The sequence below is a fragment of the Hordeum vulgare genome, chromosome 4H (genome assembly GCF_904849725.1).
Source record: "Hordeum vulgare subsp. vulgare chromosome 4H, MorexV3_pseudomolecules_assembly, whole genome shotgun sequence".
NCBI classification, from domain to species: Eukaryota; Viridiplantae; Streptophyta; class Magnoliopsida; order Poales; family Poaceae; genus Hordeum; species Hordeum vulgare.
This window is the reverse complement of record NC_058521.1, coordinates 114,725,739-114,743,750: the sequence shown is the minus strand read 5'-3', so window position 1 is coordinate 114,743,750 and position 18,012 is coordinate 114,725,739. Positions and strand designations below refer to the sequence as shown.

The window sequence follows — 18,012 nt, the reverse complement described above, 5'->3', positions numbered from 1 at the left end:
ATTATATTTCCTGTTTAAAGATAATCGTTTATTATCCATGCTATAATTGTATTGAATGAAAACATAGATACATGTGTGGATACATACACAAAACAATGTCCCTAGCAAGCCTCTAGTTTGCTAGCCAGTTGATCAATGACAGTCAAGGTTTTCTGACTATATGCGAGTGTTGTCACTTGATAACTGGATCACATCATTAGGAGAATCATGTGATGGACTAGACCCAAACTATGAACGTAGCATACTGATCGTGTTATTTTATTCCAATTGTTTTCTGCGTGTCAAGTGTTTGTTCCTATGACCATGAGATCATATAACTCACTGGCACCGGAGGAATACCTTGTGTGCATCAAACGTCACAACATAACTGGGTGACTATAAATGTGCTCTACAGGTATCTCTGAAGGTGTCCGTTGAGTTAGTATGGATCAAGAATGGGATTTGTCACTCCGTGTGATGGAGAGGTATCTCGGGGCCCACTGGGTAATACAACATCACACACAAGCCTTGCAAGCAATGTGACTAAGTGTAAGTCACGGGATCTTGTATTACAGAACGAGTAAAGAGACTTTCCGGTAACGAGATTGAAATAGGTATGCGGATACCGACGGTCGAATCTCGGGCAAGTAACATACCGAAGGACAAAGGGAATGACATACGGGATTATATGAATCCTTGACACTGACGTTCAACCGATAAGATCTTCGGAGAATATGTAGGATCCAATATGGGCATCTAGGTACCGCTATTGGATATTGACCGAGGAATGTCTTGGGGCATGTCTGCATAGTTCTCAAACCCGCAGGGTCTGCACACTTAAGGTTCGATGATGTTGTAGTATAGTTGAGTTATATGTGTGGTTACCAAATGTTGTTCGGAGTCCCGGGTGAGATCACGGACGTCACGAGGGTTTTCGGAATGATCCGGAAATGAAGATTGATATATAGGATGGTTTAATTTGGTCACTAGAAAGTTTCGAGGAATTCCGGCAGTGTACCGGGAGTGACGAATGGGTTTCGGGAGTTCACCGGGAGGGGCCAACCCACCCAGGAGTGAGCCCAAGGCACTAGGGTGGCGCCACAAGTCCTTAGTGGGCTGCTGGAGTCAGCCCAAAGGGCCCATGGCGCCACATAAGAAAATACCAAAATAAAATAAAAGAAAAAGGGAAAGAGGGAGGTGGGAAGGAAGAGGAGGATTCCTCCTTCCCAAACCGAATTGGAGGAGGAGTCCTCCTCCTCCCTTGTCCGGCGCACCCTTGAGGCCTTGTGCCTCAAGGCTAGACCTCCCCTCCCTCCTATATATATTGGTGGTTTAGGGCTGATTTGAGACACAACTTTGCCACGTGCAACTCTAGCCTAAACCACACAGTTTCACCTCTAGATCGGATTTCTGCGGAGCTCGGGCGGAGCCCGGCAGGATTAGATCATCACCACCACCGGAGCACCGTCACGCTGCCGGAGAACTCATCTACTTCTCCGTCTTGCTTGCTAGATCAAGAAGGCCGAGATCATCGTCGAGCTGTACGTGTGCTGAACGCGGAGGTGTCGTCTGTTCGGCGCTAGATCGGAACGGATCGGTGGACGGATCGCGGGACGGTTTGTTGGACTGTTCGAGGGACGTAAAGACGTTCCACTATATCAACCGCGTTTCTTAACGCTTTCTGCTGTGCGATCTACAAGGGTATGTAGATCCAAATCTCCACTCGTAGATGGACATTACCATGATAGGTCTTTGTGTGCGTAGGAATTTTTTTGTTTCCCATGCAACGTTCCCCAACACATTTGCCTCTTGCAGGAGGTGGCCTGTGCATATCCAACTCTGAACGCGGCGTTGGCGTCAATACACTGAAAGACTGAGGGGCAAATGCAGATATGTGTGCATTATGTGATTCTAAATTGATGAGGAAAATATAAAAGTGTTTTTTAATACGAACCAAACGGTATCAATTATGCAATGCATAAGTTGTTCAAAAAATTCTTGATCCCCTCGCAATTTTGGATGGAGGCATTATGTTAAAAGTATAGAGCAGAGGAACATTATACAGTGTACAAGTGTTAGATACCTCTGAGCGATCAACAACTGCAGCCTGGAGGCATTAATGAAGATAAATGATCAGTATTAACAAATTCCATGGAAGTCGTAGAGGATTGGCCACGTTCGGAGCTCATCTGCGGGACCAACACGATAGTACGTGAGATCATGGCCTCGTCGGAGCTCCCTCCAGGATTATGGGGCGCGGACACGAAGCGCCATACCTGCCACACACAACCAGACCCTTCACCTGTGCTCCAGATTTGAAGGATGGAAGGGCCTTCATCCATGGACGGACACCTGAAGTGGAGGAGGTGGAGCGCAGGATGGTCAGGGTGAGGCGGCCCATAGCCACAACGGGGAACCCAACCAGAAATCATCGAGGAGCAGGCCGATTTTGTCCTCATCTTGGCCATTGTTGAGTTTGTAGGAGGTGACTGCATAATTGGAATAGATCGAGATGCGCCCCAACGGCGGCCTCGTTGTCCGAGATCGTGACTCATCCTTCACCTCCGGCGTGTAGCCCACATTTGAAAGGAGCGATGCACACATCGCAGCGACCGCGGCTACAACCTGCACGTTCGTGTCGCCGTAACCCTCGGTCGTATCCGATGATGCCCCGTCTCCTGTGCGTCTCCCTCCTCCTCCCGGTCGTTGCCCGTGGCGGACAAGATCGTGTTGAGCAGCCCGTCGCGGTCGACAGCATGCGCTCGATTCGGACGACACGGACACGGAGCGCGGCGGCTTGGGCCTCGTCGGTGGCGAACCGCACACGTAGGACTCAGACGACGCGCGCCCGAGCGGGCCGGCGTTGACCCGGAGCGCGGCGGCTTGGGCCTCAGCGCCGATGAATCAAGCGCGAAGGCCAAGCAGTTGGCGAAGAGACGGGGCGGCGGTGCTGGGCGGTGGAGAGAAGGAGCGGGTGAGGCTGAGCGGTTAGCAACGGCAGCGGACGTGCGAGAGGGGATTAGCATTTCGTAGGGATATGCAGGAGGGATTAGTGGAGTAATGCTATCTTACCCTATTAATAAAGCGTACAGTGCTTGTACGTCGTGGTAGTTTTACAGAAACCCCCTAAAGTTTTTCAAAATCAACCAGCAGTCCGGATTTAAGTGAGAAAATCAACCCGCAGTCCGGATTTAAGTGCGAAAACAAATCATTTTTTGTGCTTTTACATAAAACCCCGTGTGGACCTAAGATTTATCACCGCCCCGAAAAAAGAAGGGGATAGGAGAGGCCGACCGCGACGACCTAGCAGAGTCCGGCGCCGGCGGCCACCACCACGGAGTCCGACGGCGGCGCAGGTGCCTTCCTCGCATCTTCCCTAGCTCTTATTCGTCGTCCGCCTAAGCCACGCCCCACCATGGAGTCCGACGACGGCGCAGGTGCCTTCCTTCCCGGCCGACCCCGCCCTCCTCCCCGGCCATCGTGCCCCGCCATCCTTAGCCACGCCTGACCATCCTCCCTGCCCGCCGTCCCCCGCCCCTCTTCTACTCGATTGGCCCTCGTGCTCGCTGGCGTGGACGTCCTCTGATCTGGAACCCGCGGTCGTCGGAGTTCCCATACAGGCGGAGTTGCGCCTGCACGAGCTTGGCCCATCACGCTCGCCGGCGTCGCTCCATCCCGGTCGTGGATGGTGTGCTGACCGTCGGGGATGACTGCGTCATGTGCTCCTCACGGGGGCTCGGCCTGCGCAGCTCATGCAAACCATCAATTCCATTGTATGGCATCCAAACGTAACATTGGTATTGCTAGCTTATCTAATTCCAACCTGCAATATTTTGTACATCCAAACATCTGTATTGGTATTGGAGCACATTGCAATCTGTATTCCTTTGTAGAAACTAGAAAGAAGAAGTAGAAATAGAGAAGGATGGAAAAGAAATGGCTAGGGTGCATAGAAAATGTTGAAACTTTTAATATAAAGGCATATGATTTATACTTAGTTCAACAAAAGAAGTTTCAACCAATATGGAAGAGTTGAATTCAAACTCATTTGAATGGCAAATACATATTTGTAAGGTCCGAAAAAAAGTTTAGATAATTAAATTCAAACGACTGGAATATTTATTATAGCTTCCAAAAAAGTACTTAAAAAATGTTTTTATATGGCTGTTTGACTGATTGCAATGTTGTTTTAGTGATAGTTTTTTCCAACTTTGTAAGCATATATTTTTTTTACACCCGCTGCAACGCACGGGCCCTTTTGGTAGTATTTACAAAGATGAGGTGGGGAGGTGGAGGTTTTTTTATTGAACTAGTTGTTTTATTTATTTATTCGCCTCGCTTATGGAGGGTTGAAAAGAGCTAGAAGAGCTAGTGGCAGCAGGTGGGAATCGTACGAGGTCGAACCATCACGACGATAGAACCCCTTTAATAGTAATAATAATAATAATAATAATAATAATAATAATAATAATAAAATAATATCATATGTAACTTCTAAAAGAAAGTAGACATATTGTTTGGGTGAGATAATATAACTAAAAACATTCAAATTAATCCATTCACCATAGATCAATAATAACTATTTCTTGAGTTTTATGGAAAATATTGTCCACTAAAATCGTCACTAAAAGTTATGAACTACTAATTTCGCATATAAGATTTAAAATATGAACTAATATGTCGTGTGCTTAGATGTGCGGGAAAGGGCTAGTTTTTTTAGATATATGTAATATCATGTTAGGGAAAAGTTTGAAATAAAAAATATTAATTGCACTAGGTAGCTATATCTTTGAATAACGACATTCTGAGCACCACAAATACCTTGAATTTTTTATAAGAATTTACATTATGTGAGCAACCCATCTTGAAGAAAGATAGATATATGTGGTGTACTATGAGTGCAAGCATTATAAAGGAAGTTTTCCGATTGTTCAGTGATGAAATAATCAAACTATGTAATTGATACATTTTGATTAAAATCATAACATTAAAGCAACCAAAAACTGAAAAACACACAATATCCAAACGTACTCAACACACACATGTTATACATACCAACTTTTTCACATGTAAACCATAAGCAAGACTATCGAGGGTAGCTCGCGGACAATACAAACTCTTCTTCTTGACTATATTGCATGTTCATGTCCTCTAAGCTTGTCCTTCTTATTGGTGATGTATATCTCATTGCTGAATAACCCCCTTATATGTTGCATCCCGAACACGAAAATGATCTTTGGGTCCTTGAAGTGCTTCTAGTGTCATCTCCACGGACCTCATGGTTGGTCGCTCCTCTGCCCTTAGCTTTGTACACGACATAGCTAGAGAAGCTACTACTTCAGCTTGTCGACCTCCCTCCTCCAGGACTTGTGGATCTAGTATTTCTACCAACTTATCTTCCGCAAGTAGTTCTATAAATTGCGCAACTAGCCCATCACCTGTGGAAGATCTATATATAATTGGCATCTTCCTCGTAAGCAACTCAATGAGAATAACTCCAAATCTATAAACATCACTTTTTTCCGTTAGACGACCACAATAAAAGTACATAGGATCTAAATATCCTAATGTACCCCGCACAACTGTTGTAATTGGTGTTTTATCTCTAGGAATGTACCTTGAAGCTCCAAAGTCAGACACCTTCGCTGTCAAAGAATCATGAAGAAGTATATTGGTGGACTTGATATCTCTGTGTATTACGGGGACAGAAATACATGAGTGAAGGAAAGAAATAGCTTTGCCAATTTCTGTTGCAATCCTTAATATGTCTTGCCAAGGTAATGATCTTAGCGGTTTCTTATGAAGATAATCACATAGGGTTCCATTGGAAATGAACTCATAATCCAACAAAGGGACTTCTATCTCAAGACAACATCCAATGAGCTTTACAAAGTTCCTATGATTGATCTGTGAGAGTATGGCAACTTCATTTATAAACTCATTAATCTCACTCTTGACCATAATATTTGATCTTTTGATGGCAACAACATGCAAGTCTGATAAAATTCCTTTGTATACGGTACCATGTCCCCACCACCAAGCTTACGAGTTGGATGAAACTTGTTTGTGGCCTTTTCTAGCTCCCTTAAAGAGATGATCATCCTCTCTGCAATATCTGACCTATGAGATACCAATTTTTGCAACAATTTCCCACGGTTTTGATTGAAGAACTTCTATCTCAACTTATGTTCCTTTTGGCGCATAAGCTTGCGGATTATTATCTTTGAGGTAATAAAGAAAATTAGAATAGTTGGGCCGCTAGAAACTGATAGGACAATGATTAAATCTGCAAAAAAATATGGACACAAAATTAGGGCATGTGGTGACATAATTCAATAATAGTTGAAGGAAGAGATGTGAGGTTGAACCCAGGATTTGATGTCCTCGTAAGGGGAGAGGTATCACCCAATTGACCGAAAATCAACGAACTATACTGGATAATTTTGGAAGTATCAAAACCCAAGCAAGAAAATGTCTCAAATTCTAGTGACCCAACCAATGGGAGGTTCCAATACTTAGCCCATATAAGTATGCTAACCGAGCACTTACCAAAATCCCAGGTGGATCGCATGTGAAAGGATGCAGATAAGTGCATGTGTAGCTAGTGAGAGAGAGCTGACTTCGATGTCAAATTTTTGGAATATATATAATACTAATGGCGAAATATATATTCTCATTGCATATTTAGTTGCATATATACTCTAATAAGCTTTTTTCCTGGTCATCTTAAAAAACTTTCTTACTGATTGTTTCTTTTCTTTTCTATGAAATGGAGGCATTCCATCATTATATAATTGTGGGTTGCAACAGATTAATTTTGGGATTTTCGCCACTTGAAGTAATATTTTTCTATGATCTAGATTTCCTTTCAGAAATCTGAATTTTATCTGCATTACATAACTGATTTTAGCTTCTTTTTCATGCGATATACTCTATTTTTAAGGTGCATGAGCTAATACATAGAACTAACTATGACAACACTATTTGCATTTAAGACAACAAGAGGGAGTTGCTAAATATGATTGACAAGGAACAATATCATTTCACCCACTCCCTCCATTTCCAAAATGTTAGTATATATTTTATGATTTCAAAGTCAAACTTCTTTAAGTCTGACCAAACCTGTAAACAAATGTAGCAACATCTATGACTCCAAATAAATACATATTGACAACATATTCCATAATAATTGATCTAATGGAGCTAATTTGTTGTACAGGATGTTGGTATATTTGATATAGAATTGGTTAGGCTTAAAGATGTTTTACTTAGAACAAACCTAAAATTAACATTTTCGAAAAGGAGGAAGTACTTGTTTTACAACTATTGTGCTTGATCTAGGACAGTTTATATACATATTGATAGTAGGGGAGTAAAAAACACAAATGGTGCACACCTGTGTTCATGGACTTGACACAACCATCTTTTTGGATGGCGTTGCCTTGGTGCCCTTGTGAGCACGTGCACTCGAAAGATCCATCCTTGTTGGTACACTTGCCGAAGCATAAATTTTGTTGTTTGCACTCGTCGATATCTACATAACACACAGAAGCATTAAGCCAAGTTGACCATGCAAATTAATATTTTGGTTGATAGAAGGCAGCCTGGTAGAACTATTGTCGTGATGACAAAAACTTCATCATACTCCACAGTGAAGCAGTTTGAGTAGTGGATGCACATGTAGACACATGGGTTCTAGTGGGGGTGTAATGTAAGTTTCTATGTGTATGTTAAATGTAAGAAAAGATAGGAATGGCATGTCTCAAATCTATCTATGAATTTTATTGTTTAATGCGATTATAATATCAGTTTTGAATACTTTTTATAGAAATTTATATTATTATTTTTGGACTAACCTATTAATTCAGTGCCTAGAGTTAGCTGTTGTCTTATGAATGCTTTTGGTTTTCCCAAATATCCATATCTACGGAGCTTAAAAAATTGAGGTTTGCATACAATTTTTTTCGTGACCCAAAGATTCCAAAAGGTGATGGGACCTGTCACGGAGGAGGCGAGCCAAGGGCCCCATGCTAGTTGGGCTGATCCATGCCGGTAAGTTGTGTGGGCTTCATGGGCACCGCCTTCCGTCCATTCTTCCGCCTATAAATTACATATTTTGTGAAACCCGACGAACGAATTTTCTCCTATTTTCCCTGTCGCACAATTTTGTTCTGAGCTGATCCAATTTGGAGGCCTATTTCGGCACCCTGCCATACAGAGAATCCACCATTGGAGGCTTCTTAATCAATTTGATGTCTCCATGCATGACCATGTGTGTGTAGTTCCTTTAGGACGTTAGGGTCCATAGTAATAGCTATATGGCGTCCTCTCTCCTTGTGAATCAATACAAAGCTCCCATGAGCTGTCTCACATGACCATAATCCACATGATGTGATCGATGGTGTGTTTGTTGGGATATAATTAATTTTCACTTTATAATCATATTATTCAATGAAATAAATTAAATATTTTGAAGTTTCTTTATTGTAATATTTGATAGCTCAAATTTGTATGAAGAGATAGGGGCGGAGCCATGATTTGATCACAGGGGGGTGAAGAAAATATTAAAGACAGAAAAGATTTAACTTAAAATATATATCATGTGTCTTAAATAACGTCAGTATCACCACTATAACTATATATGTTTTGGAGTTGAAAGAAAACTATATTTCTGTTGTTTGAATGTTGCTTCTACGGGCAAGGCCTACCAAACAAGTCAATAATCTTGAGAAAACTTACTGAAAAGACAGGGAGCTGAAGTTATCCCAGTGATCTCCCATCATATGACACCATATCTGCTGTATGATTAACCTTTGCTCACGCGCAAATATCTAGTATATGCTAATCTATACCAATTACCTTTAAGGTTCAATTAAGGCATGACGTGTGAGGCTGTGAGACTTCAGATGAGAGAGACAGAGTCACAGAGAGTCGTGTGTCAACTGGGGCAGCAGATCACCTGCCATGTCGTGCCTCCTGCGTCTTCACTGGTCACCAACGGCTAGATAGCGAACCTTTCAGGAAAACCTAGCTTGGGCGCTGGCGGCGAAAGATGGAAGAGAGTGGTCTAGTAGAATGACGTGGAACGGGATCAATTCATTCACCGTTAGTCGGTCAGACCAATAACCTACTGGGCTAATTATTTTGGGCTTGGGATTACCAGTGCGTTGAAAATTGGGAAGTTAGAACAAATGTCGCGCTACTCTCTTCGCTAATGGCTTACCTATTTTTATAAAATGCTAATGGACTATTTAAACAACAGGTTATTACTCCCACTGGCTCCGCCCCTGTGAAGAGAGCTATATATTCTCTCCACCAACCAATTTTTTTTTTTTGAGATGTCCACCGACAAATATGGCTGAAGAGAGCTCTCTTTCCCTCCACCACCTCCAAATACGGAGTCTATGTGGGTTTTTCAGCACGCTCCAAATGTTACAGGTATGGAGTGTTGATGAGGAACCTGGTAGAGTGACTGTTTTTAAGCCGAAAACTTCAAACTGGCAGATTTTATGTACTTCGGGTGAAAATCAGGAAGGCCGCCTGGAATTCACCGCATAGCAATATAGCATATGCATAGTATGGATTTTTACTAAATAAACATTTAACAAATTTATATGAACATTTTCATTATTAAGGTTGGAGAATGTACTAGAGTTACTCTTACCTGTGCATCCATCGATAAGGTATGGGTTGCCTTCATAGCCTTCCCAGCATTTGCAGGTATACCGTATACCCATTCCCATTAATGGATTTGACGCACTTGCTGCGGCTGCTGACGCAAGCGTATCCCGGCGTCTTGTCTGGCACAGGGCAGGACGGGGAGTTACTACCGTCGCGGATGGCCCAGTCGAGCCAAAGTGGCATGCTCCATGGCTTGGCCGGGTCCGGGATTCTGCTCAGGTGGGCAGCCCGAAAGCTGTAGTTTTTCTTCTCCACGATGAAGGCGTAGCTGCAGGGGCGCCTCATGTCAACAGGCGCTTTCGACCATTTCCTGAAACTCATCCTGGTGTTGGTGAGCAACGGCGAGATGTCGCCGTGGCAGCATCCGATGCTGTCACACTTGTTGCTCCGTGCCTCCTGGGCTTTGTTGCAGTAGGCGACGCACCCGCTGAAGTAACCGTTGGATGTCGCGTTCGAACGCGATCCTCTGCCGGCGTAGGCGAGGGTGTTGCAGCCAAGGACGAAGAGCTCGTTGGCTGTGTTAGAGATGCGGTACACCGTCTGCTTGTTGACTGTCAGCCTGCGGTCGAAGCTACCGGCGGTCTCGTTGCCGGCAGCGTCGAAGCACTGGTGCGCCACAGGCAGCTGCAACCGGACCCGAGCGCCCACCATCACGGTCAGGTTCAGCACGGCCGGCGACGGTGGCGTCCGGCAAAAACGGTGTCGTGTTGTTGCAGACGATCTCAAAGCCCGGCCGGAAGCAGTCAGCGCCGATGCCGAACGGGTAGGGGACGTCGATGTCGCCGCATCGCGCCTGGCAGCCTGGCTTCGCCACCAAAGAGCTAGAGGCAGTGGCTGCCCATGCAGCTAAAGGCAATAGCACCAACGTCCATGCCATCAACGACATTGTTCGTTTAGTATCGGTGGTTAAGCCTCCGTGCATTCCCTTAAATACAAGGGCGAGCCCTGCACTTCCTTGAATTGAAAAGTGTATTTCTGAACTTATGAAAAACAAAAACAATTACACGTACTCCACCCAAAAATAATCTAACTGGTCTTGTTCAGCAGGAAATTGATAGCTTGTTGCCGTCAAGGGAAGACTCATAATCGGTCACTCTACTAGCCTATTAAGGTGGACTATTGGCCGGCAGCAGAGGCAATGGCCGGCAACAATACATTACTAATCTACATATGTGTGACCTCACTGTCTAACTCAGAAGCATTCAAACAGTCAAAGGTAACTTGGTCCGTAAACACATCTTAACAAACCAGGACGGCAGGCCAAGGCGAACGTTTCTACGGAGTTTACACATTGGTTGACGAAGGCTACTGTATGTAGCATGATAGCAGCCTCACAATTTTCATGCCTCGCCATGTTTGAAACACTAGTGCAAATCGAAGTCAAGACACACACTAAACGTTAATCCGTCGCAAATGTGGTTTATGCCACAATCGAGCAGGGAGTTGATGGCTTGCTACCATACACGGAAGGGAAACGCTTCCAGCCAATTGGCCGGTCGCGCGCGGCCCGCACGGCTGACTCGCCAAGGTTTGCAACATTTTCTCGTCCAGATTTGCTGCAACCACGTTTAAATTTACTACCACCATTTCTCATTTTGCTATAATTTGTTCATTAGAAAGTTACATCCATGTTTGGTTGCAATTCGAGTTTGTTGGATTTTTTCCTACAACTGACGTTTGATTTTTGTTACAACCATGTTAATTTTTACTATAACCGGTATCATTTTTTGCTGCAACCGATCATTAAAAAAGTTACATACACGTTCGTGAGAGTAGCAACCCTAGTTCACCGGATTGTTTTGCTACAACCCACATTTTATTTTACTACCACGCATCATCAGCGTCCTTTTCTTTTGCTACTACCACGTTGATATTTCTTTGCTACAATCATATTTTTATTGCAACCGTGTATAAAATTTGCTGCGTCGTGACCTAAATATGCTGCATCAAGGAATTTTTGCTGCATGAAAGATCTAACGGTGCGGCCGTGAATCTGACGACTGGGCTGCGACCGATGCGAGCGCTCGGGCCGACGTGCCGGCGCCCAGTACTGCCCTACACGGAAGGCTCACTATGCTAAAAAAACGAAAGGCCAAAAATTCATGTGATCACTAGACAGCGGGAAATCTAAAAAGGATGGCTAGCCGGCCGACGGGGAAAGTCATCGACGGTAATACTTTTTATTCTCTATATGTGACCTGATTACCCAACTCGGGAGCAAACAAAACAGCAAAAATATGATCCATAATATATTAATACTTCCTTTGTCTCAGTTTATAAATTCGACACATGTACCTAGATCGTCAATTTAACCAACTTAATAAGAGGCGTATATAACAAAAAAATATATCAATGGAAACTTTAGATGTTCTATTTTCTATTAATATAACTTTTGTGTTAATCAATATAATTTATATAAGTTAAATTAACAATCTAGGTACACGTGCATGCCTTCTAAACTGTGACAGAGGGAATACCTATTACTGTGGGATGTCATAATAATTAATGTGATACTATGTATCTTAGAAAATATTGATGTGATAATACTTTTTTTTGCGAGGGTAAAGGAGTTTTATTCCATATGCATAGGGTTACAATCGAGAGGCAACAAGCCAATCGATCTGCTACCCTATTTTGCTCATTTTTAATTTTTAGAGGAACAAACTCCATGTATACCATAAGATGTTTTATTTCAGCAACCAAATGACCATATGTCGATCTGTCGAGACTCTAACCAATCATCGTTGAAAGTGCCACCGAGGAATCTGACTGAACAATGATTGGCAAATTACAATATTGAACCGCGTCATACCTTGCGTTAATGCATGTAACTCCGCCTCCAACGCATTATTACAATTAAACAAGCGACGATATGCAGCAAATATGACACTTCCATCATGTCTTCGTAAAATCATCCTTGCCGCCGCTGAGCCATCTGTTGCTCTATCCACGGACAAGGCAGCCCAAGCATCGGGTGGACGCAGCCATGGCTCACGAGTAAGAGCCACCTCCGGGATGCCTATTGCAGGTCTGAACTCCAACGTAGACATTTTCCCTTTTAGCATTACTTCCGTCGTAAGAAAGGCGAGAGTTAATTAATATGTGTACATATGAAAACAACGAATGCATCATTTAGCTAGTCAGCACAGGCTTAACTAATATATATACCTCGTCGGCCTCGGTTCGGTCACCGGAGCCATCATAATCATATCCTTCTTCTTGTACCGGCATTAATGGGTCACCGGAGCCATCATAATGATAGCCTTCTTCTTCACCCTGTCCTTCCAGACCATCGGTGTCGTTGAGAAACGACAAGACGACATAACTTCCTTTTGCGATTATTTCCCCCAACATCTCTTCTGTTGCTTCGTCTCGGGGGTGCCCCATAGTTTCTGTAAATATTTACAACATGGCAATTATTATTCAAACATGACAGATGGATATATTAGTGGCAAACGTAAAACTAGCTAGCTAATCACAATAAGGAATCATATTAGTGGCCTCGACGCTGCTTCTCTAGGGTTTGGAGTGGCCTCGGCAACGCTTCAAGGGTTTGGGGTGGCCTCGACAACGCTTCAAGGGTTTGGGGTGGCCTCGACGACAACGCTCTTTTAACTTGGTAAATTTGGGTGGCCTCGAGAGAGTTTGTCGGGTAGGGGCGCGACGGGAGGGGGTAGGAGACCAACATCGTTTTTTCTAGGGTTTGGGTGTCCTCGGGAGTTTTGGTCGAGCGAGAGGGCCGGGGGGGGGGGTGCTCCCGTGGTATAAGTTATCACGATCGAGAGGGGGTATATATATCGACCGCCCCTCATGTCGAAATTATCCGGGAGGGGGTTATATCGACAACGACGACATACATACATGGGAAAATAATGTTATCGGGGAGGGGGTATATTGACCCCCCCTCGTGTTGAAGTTATCGGAAGGGGGTATATCGACAACGACATACCCGATAAAAAATAAGAAGACAAAAGAAGAAATAAAAAGAGGATAAGAAGAAAGGAATAGAAGAGAAGCGATCGAAGAAAAAAAAGAAGAAAAAAAGGAGAAGAAGAAGAATATATTCATATTCTTCTTCTTCTCTATTCCTTTCTTCTTCTCCTCTTCTTTTTCTTCTTTTTTCCTCTTTTTATTTATTTCTCCTCCTCTTCTTCTCCTTTCTTCCTCTTCTTATTTTCCTTTTTCCTCTCATTCTTTTTCTTCTTCTTCCTTATCTTCCTAGCGGATAACTTCTATGTGAATATGCGATATAACCCCCTCCCGGATAACTTCGACATGAGGGGCTTGGGAGCTATGCGGAGGAGGGAGCAGCGGTGGCGTGGTGGACCGGGGGGATCGCCTCGTGCGTCACCAGAGCCATCACAAATACGTTGTCTATTTATGGTGCCACAATCCCCACGTGGTGGGATTAGCCGCAAGCACTGCGTCGATAGATAGAGATGGCGTAGGTGCATCATGAGGTTATTGTGTGAGTGATTGAGTCATGCAGTAGAAACATACTTTTATCAAGCATTTACACTTTCTATGTTATATCTTATCTCGCATTCTAGATTTTTGAAGTCTCTTTATTATGACTTTGCAAGAGGCTCTATACTCTACGCCAACTTGGACCGTCATTTCACTTTTTTATGATCTTGTCCTCGTTTATTTGGTTGCCTTATATTGATCGGCCTACTAAAATTTTAATGATGTGGGTATTGATTTTCTTTTCACGGGAAGAAAGTAGGTTATGGCAGGAGGGTCCAACCCTTGTCCTTTGTACCGTTTTGGACCTCTAACAACCGAGTCCACTTATTCTATCCTTGTGGTGGATTGTTATTAATCTATTTTCTCGATAAGAAAAGGAGCGAGAATATTCAGATTCTCTTTGTTATATGTGGCACGAAGGAAAGTCGCCTTCTTTTATACTAAGCAGAGCCATATAAAGGCATGTCCTTATACACATGCCAATATGCACATTTAGAATCTCGTTGCCATATGAACATGAGAACTATCTTAACTAATTAGCTAAATACCAGTAGTAACTATTTAATTCGGTTCAGCAAAAAACTTAACAAAAAATAAAATATTTCTTATAGATAATAGTTGCTATATTATATAATCCCCAATGATGCAATAGAGCACTGCTAACTAATTTTTGCATAACTATTTTTTGCACTTCTCGTCGGGGAATTTTGCATAACTAATTTTTGCAATAGAGGTGGAAGTAATGTTTGCAATAGTAATGTTTGCACTGCTAACTAATCCCTCTACTAATTTTTGCCTTCGCCTTCTCATGGGGGTACCTGAGCGTGGGGGTGCACGACACCGGCGAGGGGAGAGGATGGGGGCGCCTGAGTGCGGCGTGGGGAGAGGTGGGGCGCTAGAGCGTTGCCCGACGGGAGGAGGCCGGAGCTAGAGGAGGAGAGGGAGGAGTGGTGGCGCATGTCACCGGGGGAAGCAGAGGAGGGACGAGCTGCTCGTTGACGGGCAGATGGAGGAGGCGCAGGCGGCCGACGTAGGTGGCGGCGACGACGAGGACGGCTTCGGGGGCGACAGTGACTCCGGTAGCGACTCCGGCAGCCTGGCAGCGTCGGGGGCAGGGGCGGCGTCCGCGTCGGGATCAAATGGAGAGAGGGGGAGAGATCAAAATTTCTAAACTGCCGCTTATATAGCCCCACCTTTAGTCCCGGTTGGTGGCACCAACCGCGACTAATGGGTGCATTGGTCCCTGTTGGTGTCACCAACCGGGACTAAATGTCTCTTTTCAGCAGCCCGAAGGGCGGGGAGTAGAGGCCGTTGGTCCTGGTTGGTGGCACCAACTGGAACTACACGGGGCATTGGTACCTGTTGGTGTCACCAACTGGGACCAAAGGTCTCTTTTCAGCAGCCCGAAGGGCGGGAAGCAGTGTCCTTTGGTCCCGGTTGGTGGCACCAACCGGTACCAATGCCCCCCTTTAGTCCCGGCTGGTGCCACCAACCGGGACCAAAGGCCTTGCACTCGCGCGGTGCGGTGCTATGTTTAGTCCCACCTTGCTAGCCGAGAGAGGCTCGGAGTGGTTTATAAGCCCTGCCGAACCAACCACTTCGAGCTCCTCTCTACTACAGGCTTACGGGCCTAAAATCATTCTATGTGCTTGTGGGCCTATTGGGCCTACTGCGGGCCTCCATCCTGGCTCTAGTAATGGGTTTCTAGTCGTATGCACGCCGGGGTGGCCTTGTAGGTGGCACTTTTTTTATTTTTTTCCAGTTTTTTTGCTTTCTTTTTTGTTTCTAATTACTTATTTATTTTCTTTTATGATAATTCTTTTTGCTATTAAAGTTTGTAACAAAATTCTAATTACTTATTTATTTCGGTTCGTGGAATGAACCGTAAAAGAGTTTTTTAGTTGATTCTTTTTGCAGCTGTTTTTTAGTCCCACCTCGCCAAGCGAGAGGCACTCGCAATGGTTTATAAGCCCTGAGTAGAGACGATGAAGGGAGAGGCGCAGTGCTTACCTGCACGTTGCTTAGCTTCAAGAAAGTTGGAATTTGGCATGGTATCATCATTTCATCCACATAGATATGCACGAAAGTTGAGAGGGTTACGACAAAAACTGGATGCACTTCGTGTACAAAACGGGCAATCTCTTTCGAAGTATCAGGGTTTCATACGGAAACTCATCTGTTACAAAGGGATTTCATTTTTTTGAACTTATTTGAACTCCATAGTTTTTCTGTGTTCAAAACGCATCATTCAAAGCACATCATCAATTTACAACCCTTTCTGACTTCATTTGTTATTTTTCATGCATTTACTGATTATTTTGAGCTATAAGACCATGAAATGGAAAAGCATTTGAAATGAACTCTGAAAAGGTTCCAAGTTGGCATGGTATCATCATTTCACCCACATAGCATGTGTGAGAAAGTTGAGAGGGTTACGGCAAAAACTGGATGCACTTCGTGTAAAAAACGGCAATCTCTTTTGAAGTATCAGGGTTTCATACGGAAACTCGTCTGTTACAAAGGGATTTCATTTTTTTGAACTTATTTGAACTCCATAGTTTTTCTGTGTTCAAAATGCACCATTCAAAGCCACATCATCAATTTACAACCCTTTCTGACTTCATTTGTTATTTTTCATGCATTCACTGATTATTTTGAGCTATAAGACCATGAAATTGAAAAGCATTTAAAATAAACTCTGAAAAGGTTCCAAGTTGGCATGGTATCATAATTTCACCCACATAGCATGTGCGAGAAAGTAGAGAGGGTTACGACAAAAACTGGATGCACTTTGTGTACAAAACGGACAATCTCTTTCGAAGTATCACGATTTCATACGGAAAGTAGTGTGTTACAAAGGGATTTCATTTTTTGAACTTATTTGAACTCCATAGTTTTTTGTGTTCAAAATGCACCATTCAAAGCCACATCATCAATTTACAACCCTTTCTGACTTCATTTGTTATTTTTCATGCATTTACTGATTATTTTGAGCTATAAGACCATGTATTTGAAAATCATTTGAAATGAACTCTGAAAAGGTTCCAAGTTGGCATGGTATCATCATTTCACCCACATAGCATGTGCGAGAAAGTTGAGAGGGTTACGGAAAAAACTGGATGCACTTCGTGTACAAAACGGACAATCTGTTTTGAAGTATCAGGGTTTCATACGGAAACTCATCTATTACAAAGGTATTTCATTTTTTTAAACTTATTTGAACTACATAGTTTTTCTGTGTTCAAAATGCACCATTCAAAGCCACATCATCAATTTACAACCCTTTCTGACTTCATTTGTTATTTTTCATGCATTTACTGATTATTTTGAGCTATAAAACCATGAAATTGAAAAGCATTTGAAATGAACTCCGAAAAGGTTCCAAGTTGGTATGGTATCTTCATTTCACCCACATAGCATATGCGAGAAAGTTGAGAGGGTTACGTCAAAAACTGGATGCACTTCGTGTACAAAACGGACAACCTCTTTCGAAGTATCACGGTTTCATACGGAAACTCGTCTATTACATAGGGATTTCATTTTTTTGAACTTATTTTTACTCCATAGTTTTTCTGTGTTCAAAATGCACCATTCAAAGCCACATCATCAATTTACAACCCTTTTTGACTTCATTTGTTATTTTTCATGCATTTACTGATTATTTTGAGCTATAAGACCATGAAATTGAAAAGCATTTGAAATGAACTCTGAAATGGTTCCAAGTTGGCATGGTATCATCATTTCACCAACATAGCATGTGCGAGAAAGTTGAGAGGGTTACGACAAAAACTGGATGCACTTCGTGTAGAAAACGGACAATCTCTTTCGAAGTATGAGGTTTTCATACGGAAACTCGTCTATTACAAAGGGATTTTATTTTTTTGA

General features: G+C 43.3%; 1 pseudogene; it reads right to left on the bottom strand.

Moving 5' to 3' along the window:
- Window positions 1-5,065: 5,065 nt before the first annotated feature.
- LOC123450340 lies at window positions 5,066-10,546 on the bottom strand (annotated as a pseudogene).
- Between the last annotated feature and the right edge of the window lie 7,466 nt (window positions 10,547-18,012).